Genomic DNA, 9,104 nt, shown 5'->3' with positions numbered 1-9,104 from the left:
CGAGAGGGGATCTTTAGAGAAATATCTTAAGGAAGGGTGTCAAGAGGATGGACCAGACTCTTCAGTGGAGCCATGTGATAGGACAAGAGGCAATGGGCACAAACTGAAACATGGGAAGTGCCATCTGAATATGAGGAAAAACTCCTTTACTGTGCGGTTGACAGAGCACTGGAATGGGTTGCCCAGGGAGGTTGTGGTCTCCTTMTCTGGAGATACTCAAAACCCACCTGGACGTGATCCTGTGCAACATGCTCTAGGTGACCCTGCTGAGCAGGGGGGCTGGAATAGATGATCTTCAGAAGTTCCTTCCAACTTCAACCATTCAGAGATTCTGTGATTTAAAAAGGCCAGGGAGAGATGCAGATGGGAAGGAAGGAGAGCCAGCAGCCGCACAAAGCTTGGCAGAGCCCCTCTTGCTTTGAGGATGCTGAAATGATTCACTYCAGCAGCTGCTCCTGAGCAAGCAGTGAGAAGAAGCGGTTAAACAAGGTGGCAAGTCAATGYTGCTTCTCATTGCTTGTGCTCTTGATCTGGCAGAAGTAGAGCCTGCAGCCAGAGAGGGGTGGCAGGGATGGAGTGTGTGATGCCCTTCTCCTTGGAAGGGAAATCGAGGGCAGCCCAAGGGTGAGCCAGCACCCAAGCCTCAGCCATAACTGCTTTGCACCACGGATATCGTTCCCTGTATGCAAATGGCTAAGTCCAGACTTAACAGGAGACAAAAACAGTGCTTCTTGGTGGGACACAGAAGTTCATGGGCAAAGTTTTCACCCCGACAACCATTACCAGTAGGGTTAGTAAGGCCCTGGGTGTGGGGTCAACCTGCAGCTTGTGAACTCCCTTTGGACTGTGGGGCCATAAAAGAAACTCCTAAAATAGAAGTCCAAGAACACTGAGGAGTGTTTCGTGGTTCCCATGCAATGGGCAACCACGCTGTGGGACTGGGTCACCCATAGAGACGCAAAGCAGGTACAATATCCAGGGAAGAGCTTTGGTGACCGCTGTCTCTCTGCTGACGGGTTTCCCTAAGGCCTTCTCGAGTCAGAGCAGCAGCACCCTGCAGTGCCCTTCCCCACGCGGCCCAGCCAGCTGCGGGAACTGCAGCTTGGGGTAAGGCGTAGCATTTTCTGCAAAGTGGTGCAGAGCAGCCAGTGGGTGTCAGATTGCCCGTCCCTCACTGCATCCTCCAGCACAGGATCGTGGTAACTCTCCTGCTGCGCTTTGCATGGCCGTGCCATGGCAAGCAGGGGCCCTGCCAAACCAGCATGTTCCCGTCCTGCCCACAGTATCCCCCAGGAGGCCRGGGTAACCAGCACCCACTTCTCCTTCTGCGCACCTCAGCTAAGGTTTGTCTTTTCATCAGAGACTAATTCCCTAAGGCCCCATGGAAAGTTCCTGCCTTGATCTGCATTGACCAACTTGTCTGTTCTCATTTGAACTCCAGGAAAGTTGCACCCGTTTCTCCTATGCTTTTCTTCCTTTTTTTTTTTTTTTACATAAATGGGCATTTTGGTCTAATAACTATAATTTAAAGGCAGACACATCCAGCTGATCCAGCTTCCCAAAGCACGCCCTACACCAACACACAGCTAGCTGTGTTTGGAGGGGTGTTTTGCAGAATGGAAATGATGCTTGGGTATTCTCCAGGCTGAAATTCAGCATACTTTGCACGAGGCAATGTACAGAGGCAGCTCAGTGCACTGGTTCACTTTAGCCTCTGACTTCAGCTGCCTCAAGCCAATTAAGAGAATCAGGAACATCCAAGGTGCACAGTTATGCTGGAAACATGCAAATGTTGGATTCTTCGGGGATGTAGCCCTCCACGCAGGTTGCTTAGCTGCTTCCTGGGGTGAGGGGCTGCTGCTTGCACCTTTTCTTGTTTGGTGATACCTCCAGGTTGCGGCCGTGCCCAGGAAGGGATAGACCTGCTTGCTGTGTAACCATGACACTCGAGCGGGTGGCGCTGCTGGGAAAACAGCGAAAAATGGTGGATTTGCTTGAAACAGGGAGCAATGCTTGTCCTTTGCTCTTATTCAATGCCCAGGCTAAAGCCCCACACATAACATTTCCTGCTCCTGCACCTCCAGTGAGCAAACACAGCAGCATTTATAGCTTTGCCCCTTCTTGACCTGGAAGTAATCAGTTAATTGAGTTAGGCAACAAACATTGAGATACTGGTGTATTTCCTTTCTACATTCTCCCAGTGAATCCCTTCCATCCCAAGCCCAGCTAAAAAACACAAAATGCCTAAGAAAAATCATGTTTACTTCTGAACCAGGAAACTGGTCCTCGTTGGGTCCCAGAGCAACATGCAACCAGAGAGGACTGCACCTTTCYGCACCCTCAAATCCAGATAACCTCAACAACCACAACCAGGAACTAATCACATTAATAAATGTACACAGAAGGCCAAAATCTCAGTCTCCCGGGGAGCACAGGCCTATCCACTCAAACACAGCTCGCAACACCAAGCAGTAAAGGCTTTAACTGCCTGTGCCTCAGAGTCCCAACACAGCTCAGAAAACCCTCAGCAAACAGCTCCTACCTACCTCACTGCAAGCTCCAGCTCGCGCTCTTTGGGCAGCAACTCTTCAGCTGGAGCAGCTTTATAGAAGCTACTGGCCCTGAAGAACACGGACCAGGCRTTGCACTGGTGACCGCTGCGCAGAAAGAGCAGTCAGACTGCYGCTATACGTTTGAGGAGGGCTTCTCTTGGAGGTAGATTGAAACTCAGCTGTTCTTCTTGCTCATTATTGGTGTCCTTATGTACCGCTAACGTGCTTGGAGGACAAGGTGTTTAGAGCATATTTTGTTTTTCTGGATCCAAAAATAGTGATGGTTATAACTGCTTACAAGTCCCTGCTTTCTAGTCTCCCTCTTTCCTCTCATCTCTACTTATGTGTGACTGTATGCAATATTTCCAAGTTTCTCTGAACATGTCACTCTGCTAGGTCAAGAAACGTATGCACTTGCCCTGTAAAGCAGGGGAGTCTAAGCATGTGAAACAAGACCTTGGGGGGGTTCTTCTCTTGAGGTGGGGGGAGACCCCTCACTATAGATGTGATCTAAGCACCCAYGCAGCCTGATGAGCTCTGTGTTTGAGTTCTGTAAACTTAAAACATAGCAAATCTGTTTAGTGTATAAAATGTGATCAGATGTCTTAGAACAGCTCCTCTGCGCCATTGGGAAACTCAGTCTAAGCACAATTAATGCAAGCCTGAGAAAATCCCAGCACCACTGGCTTGAATCCAGGGTCTGAGCGGAGCCCCAGTTCGAAGGGAGCGGCAGTGGGGGGGACAGGCGAGCCAGCGCTGCTGAGGGCTGCTCCGGTCAAAGCAGAGTTGGGCCTGGGTTTCCCTTGGCAAGCACGGGGGGGGCTACACGAGGAGCAAAGAGGGCTTTTTCCAAATGGCTGTCCTTGCCAGCTTTCAAACACGCCCTACGTTCACCAGAGTGAGGAAGAAATACAAACTGGATCCTGCCTATTCAGGGAAAGATCTGAATGCAGGCCTGGGAACAAGAGCGCCTGACCTCTCCTCTCTAATTACATGTACATCTGCAGTGTCTTTGCAAGTGAAAGACCTTCTTTTCTTCCCAAAGAATCAACGGGGAGGAAAGAACAACTGTGTAAATGCTGCGTTTCTAAACAGCTGTGTGGAAAGGCAGACAGTATGCCGAAATCACAGCATTTTCCTCTGCAGCGATCAGAGTCAAACTGCAGAAGTAGTTAAGAGGATTAGATATTTTTGATCATATTTGCAGCTGCACTAGCTGAAACTGAGAGCAGAACTCCAAACGCTTCATCCCGGGAGAATGGCTCTGCGAGCCTGGGAGGGAAGCCCCCTCGGGACCGTTCGTCTCGGCCCGTTCTAGGACCCAGCTGCTTTACAGAGCCACGAGTGTTTGCAGCTCCTACAGGCCACAGCTGAAACACTGGTGCTTGGCTCCCTCGCAGCAAACGCCGGCTCTTGGGCTGCTGCGGCAAAGGCAGCGCGAGCCAGCCCGGCTGCAGGGCTCGGAGCTGCAGCAACGGCTCCGAAATGTCRACACCCACGCAGAAGGCCTATGTGTCCCAGGTGTCACAGCATAAACGAAGAATGTGATAGAAACCCTGCCAGGTTTAAAACCAGAGATTTCCCTCCCTGGACATCAGTTAGAGGATTTCTTTAGCAGTTCTATTGCCATTATCCAAGTTGCCTTAGCACTGCAGAGCTTTAGCAATGAACTCTAATTTCACTGCACTCCTGCTCACAGTCAAGTTTCAGTGTCTCGTTCTCAGGCATTAGCACTGTGTTACCATCCAAATAAAAATACCTGACAATTCCCTCTGAAACTCAGTCCTGCAGAGAGGCTAGAGACATGCTGCCAGCACGTTAGCAGGAAGCTCCCTGTGTTTCCCTGGGGACACCTCTGATGAGCCTCTGGCCCCAGATGCAGACGGGATGGGCTGAGGGGGAGTATGGAATCCATTAAGCTTTTTTCCAATCTTAAACAAAAATGTGGTCTTGCAACCAAGAAAGCAGACATCACTATTTAACGCATAGGCACATTTGCTGGAAACACTTAGCCCTGTTCTTGGAGGCGGCCTGGAGTCTATTACTAGCAGAATACACTGCACGGGTGGGGGCGGGGGCTTCTGCGTGGGGAAGCGAAGCCCTTTCCATGCGGATGGAGCTCCTGCCGGTGCTCCCGGTTAATGCAGGCAGGTTTGCTCAGAAGCCAAGCTGGCTTTCCAGAATCATTGATCTGAGCCTCAGGTATAACGTGTCAGAGCAGAGAAAAATCTGCACCTCTCGCTGCCGATTTGTCTGATGGTTTTAGCAAGGAGCTTTTGCGAACAGGAGACAGAATGCCAGAGGTAACCAGCTCAGCCCTTTCCAAATACTACCGCATGCTAGCCATCTGCCAGAAACATAAAACAAGACTGTGATCCTAAATTTGTCTTTCAAATGTACCTGTGCCTGTTCTGCAGCAGTTTCTGTCTAATCACTAGGGATTAATACTAAAGTGCACTGAAATTTCCGAGGTGGCAGGGCACAGTGGAAATTCCTTGGGGACTGGTAATAGTAACTGAAAGCTGGTCTGTGAAGCAAACCTGATGCTGACTTGGTTTTTAATGGACATCTGTCTGTAGGGGACAAAATGCCATGGCAACTGGCTTTCTTGTTGGCATGCTGATATCAGCAAAGGGATGGRGAGAGGATGGGTACTGAAGGGTCCGTGTGATAGCACTCGGGAAACGTGGAGGTACTGCTTGACAAGGCTGTGAAGCAGAGGTTGTTTATGCTCTGTGAACACCAGCTCTTGAGGGATTTAAGAGCTAAATCTTGGCATAATGATTGCTTTGTCTGCTGCTGGTTAGCAGGAGTTACTGGTGGTGCCCCCCCACATAAAAATGCTAGATCTAAAAGCAGAAAGTGCTAAATTGAAGATCACCTGGCAGTTTGCTTGGCAGAGCTGGAGGTGTAGTCGGTGTCTCCCAGTTTGCAGCTGTGTCCCRAAACACTTACCATGGAATAGTGTGCTGTTGTGCGGATCCTAAAACTTTGCCTTCTAGGGAAGGAAATGTTCTCATTTGGTGTCTGGGGCCAAGGGAAACTGAGAGCGAGGTGCACAGCAATGTTGCTTACAGGTAAAACAAGCCCTGGCACCTCTGTACCCCCCTCCACCTCTCTCAAGGTCTGTGCACGTTGCCATTTTCCTTAATCTCGTACTGGTAGTAGTATAAGCGGTTCGCATATGCATGTTTTGGCAGGCCTATCTCATCTGCACCCTGTCTGAACTGAGTTTGAGGAGGAGTTGGTGGGTTGAAAGCTACTGTCTGGCCCCTGTTAGCACTGCTGCCATGTGCTGAAAGATGTGCAATGGCATGGGTAGTACTGGGAGGAAATACAACAGTGCAAAGGTGGGTTAAGAGATGTGTTTGATGGGAGCTGGTCTCCACCTGGAATCCAGCTGTGAATTCAGGCACTGCAGGCAATGAAAAGACACTACCATAGCAGCTAGGGCGGGGAGGAGAGTTGGAAAAGAGTCAGCAACAGGCAGTAGTTGTCTCATCTAGTAAGTTTTTGAACTTGGGCATTGGTTTTGTTTAGCTCTTGATGTCTTTCCTGTGCATGTAGCATTGTCAGCAACGCTTTAGCCTCCAAGCGTAGGATTAGGGATACTGGAAGTAACTAATAGAAGTCTTCAGGAGAAAAAGTGTAGAAGTACCCAGTTCTGTGAGCTTCTCAAACAACAAAGAGTTGGTTTTGCTTAAAATAAATGCCAAGTGCTAGTGTTAGTTGCCCCTCCATAGGCTTGCGTGTTCCATCTTGTTGAACGCTGTTGAGRATCGACCTTGCTGGCTCAAGGAAGAGAGCACAATACTTAAAGGCAGGTTATGTCAAGGAAATGTTACCTCATGTAGCACTTCTGGGTAAGTCATGATATTATCAGAATCATTAATCTTCCTATGCAAATACGGCTTGCACATGTAGTCACAAATCTGAATGAAAACAGTAGTCTTCAAAAAGATCTGGAGTACGAATGGAAACAGCACAATAGAATGTGAGTCTTGATCATAAACAATTGCTTTTCTTTCTTGACCATGGAGCACACAAATTTGAATTATGAAGTTTTCTACAGCTAGATCATTGGAGCAACAGACTGTTGTCTGTCCTTTGTCACAGATCATTTCCAGCTAAACTAGCAGAAATAATGGTAAGAAATAGCAACAAATAGATCCAAATCATATAAAGATAAATATGGAATGCTGGGAATTGCAGGACCTTCAAGAGGAACTGTGTATGGGGAGAGGAAGTAGACATCACAGGTAAAGGGAATTAGACACCACACTGCCAGTGTAACTCCATTTCATTGGAAGTGTGAGTAGCCTGTTGGAGAAGTGAGCTCACAAGAGGAAGGTGAAAAGTAGTATTTGTGGGAGCAGTCACTGAAGGCTGCCATTGGATTCTGCAACCTAACTGCAGATCCTCTAATGGACATTAGCATCTGAGCTATTTTATGTGGTCATTTCTATATTTATTTTTAAAGTGTTTGTATGAAGATGCTAGACAAATAAAGCAGAGAAAACACAACGGAAGCCAAACAGAGCTAACAAAACAAAGAATACATTAAAGAAGAAAACAAGTCAAACTGCAACTGCACTTGAGTCATTACTGCAGATATGAACAAGAGAGTCTTATTCATACAGCTGCTTTCCAAGTATGCAACGTTACCCCAAAAATAATTCAATATAGTCATGTCAGCTCTTAGAAACCCTCTCTGTCAAGGGAATTTATTTTAGTTCTTTGACATCTTTGAATATCAGGGGCTTCATCTTAGCCAGTGAGATGCCATAGCATGGTTGCCGCTTCAAAAYGCTGCAGTCTCTTTAAAAAGTTCTTAACCTTTAGTCAGATAAATAGTGACTAATTGCTATGCCCTGTAAACATTCTTTGCTGAAAAAGTATTGAAAGTAACTTCCTTTACATCTAAAAAAAMCTATTAAGTGATCTGGATATGTTATGCTGTATTGTCTCTTACATACTTTTTTTTTAATATATATAACTTTCCTTTAAAATTCAAAGCACACTGATAAAATACATYGTTGAATAAGTACTCCTAAAGAGTGTGGTGAAAACTTTCTGTCTGCTAGCAGATACACATGTATATACACATACATATACATACATAAAAACATGTTAAAATAATACATATATTCCCAACTTTACAAAAAAAAAAGGCTTGTCTTCTCTTAGCTTCTCTTAGGTAATGTTAGTTATCTTGTAAGTGCAGTGAGACAGATTTCTGCCTTTACAGTAAATGGTCCTAAAGCTTGTGGTAGTGCAACTTTACATACTGTAATATATCCTACAGAAATTCTTGGACTGCTGAAACTCTTGATATCCTTGGGGCTCTCAATTCTGTGGTTGTGAAATAGCAAAGTGACAAGTTTGCTAAAGTGAGTGGAAAACTTAGTTTCCTTAAACTGCTGGCTCTGTTCAGGGACATGTTTCCAATTGAATAATTCTTTCTTCTGAGCCCATTTCAGCTGGAATCTGTCATCTAGTTAATAATGTGTTAACCACAGGTTATTTGGGTAAAACAAAACAAGTAGTTTAGCAGTCAAAAGTGTAGGGAAAATGCTAATTCGAGAAAGCTGTTAAATATTGTTATCTTTTTACCATTGTGTGTTGCCACCCACAACTCTTCCAACCGCATGGGAAAACTGTTGCTTTACAAGCAAGGTGTATAAATAATGCCTGCCTAACAGCATAGTTCCTTTTTATTACACTTGGATCCTGTGGGATTTCTGGAGCATTTCTATGAATAGCTTAAACTSGAAGCATTTTGAGTAACCATGGCTATAAATCAATTTAGCTTGTGTTTTTGAAATGACATCTACTCTTGCTAATCCTGTATGTACATAGATTTTTAACAGGACAGACCACACTTTGTTTTTACGTGCTGGTACGATTTGGGTGCGCTCTAGAGCCCGTGAGGACTGTGCTTTTTTCAGCATCGAGCTACGATCAATGAACCAGAGCTGGTCAGTGGCTGCATTTTAGCCTCGTGTGTGAAATCTGGTGCTGTCAGACAGCTAGCGGAGTGAGCTGGCATTTTGTGATCAAATACCTTCCCCCGCCTCCTTCCAGTTAGGGTTTCTTTTGACTGCAGCAATAAGAAAAAAAAATAAAGAACGAGTCCTCCTCCCCCCCCCCAAAAAAATAATAATAATAATACCGGAGGGGTTGCCAGTGAACAACCTGACAATTCCCCCGGCTCCATTTCTGTCGTGTTTCACTCGGCGACTGCGTGCAATGGCTGCGGGACGCAACTGTTCACCGGTGAGGRAATTTAATGTCTCTGTGCTCAAAGGTAAGGGAAAAAAAAAAATCGGTTTACAACTTCGGGGGCCAGCGCAGGGCACTAAGGTAACTCCCGGCCGCGCTCGGCCGCTGGCGCAGCTCGGCCATCTTCCCGGGGCCGGCCCCTCTCCGCCCCCCGGTCCGCGTCCCCGTCCCGCCCGGCGACAGCCGCCGCCTCTCGCAGGGAGCCGTTAGTGGCGGGCAGGGCCCGGGGGCGCCGAGCCGGTTCCCTCAGCGCTTCCCGCCGCTGCGCTG

Source organism: Rhea americana, unplaced genomic scaffold, assembly GCF_003343005.1.
Source record: "Rhea americana isolate MKP2758 unplaced genomic scaffold, rheAme1 scaffold_405, whole genome shotgun sequence".
NCBI lineage: Eukaryota > Metazoa > Chordata > Aves > Rheiformes > Rheidae > Rhea > Rhea americana.
The sequence above is the reverse complement of the archived record's forward strand: the minus strand, read 5'-3'. Positions refer to the sequence as shown.